We start from the raw sequence: 841 nt of genomic DNA, 5'->3' as shown, positions 1-841 counted from the left end.
CCTTTTTCAAAAATTAAGACAGAGACATTATTTGGTGGTACTGGAAAGAATGAATATGATTATCAGGATAGTTCCAATGACATACTATTTCTGATTCCTTAAAAAGTGAGCATCACCAGGCCGGGTGTTGTGGCTCACACCTATAATTCCAGCACATTGGGAGGCTGACACAGATGGATCACCTGATGCCAGGAGTTCAAGACCAGCCTGGTCAACATGGCGAAACTCTGTCTCTACTAAAAATAAAAAAAATTAGCCAGGTGTGGTGGTGGTGGCTGGCGCCTGTAATTCCAGTTACTTGGGAGGCCAAGGCAAGAGAATTGCTTGAACCCAGGATGTGGAGGTTGCAGTGAGCCGAGATCACGCCATTGCACTGCAGCCTGGGCAACAGAATGAGACTCTGTCTCAAACAAACAAACAAAAAACAAAACAAAACAAAACAAAACAAAACAAAAAAACAAAACACTAAGCATCACCAGAAAGACCATGTATATCTATATCATAAGTTCTTCCTTGATTCCTATTAGAAAAGTCAATTATTTTGCAAGGTGACCTCCTATAAATGGGCTATCATTGTATTTGCCTTAGAGGGTGTGGTAGGAAAGGAATCATTAAAGGAAAGCATGATGCATTTGATCTGACACTGTAGGGAATGAATCTCCTTTACCCTAAGACCTATGAAGCCATACACGCATTCTTTTTCTTTGAATTGTTTGTGTCTGTGCAGGATCTTTTGCTTTTAGGGTTAACATGAAAAATACGAATTTGTTTTGTGAAGTTACAAGCCTTTTGTACAACAATTATGCAGAATTTAGACCCTGGGCCACCTGAGAAGAAAGGC

This window comes from Mandrillus leucophaeus, unplaced genomic scaffold (assembly GCF_000951045.1).
Source record: "Mandrillus leucophaeus isolate KB7577 unplaced genomic scaffold, Mleu.le_1.0 Scaffold477, whole genome shotgun sequence".
Lineage (NCBI taxonomy): Eukaryota > Metazoa > Chordata > Mammalia > Primates > Cercopithecidae > Mandrillus > Mandrillus leucophaeus.
Note: the sequence above shows the minus strand (reverse complement) of the source record.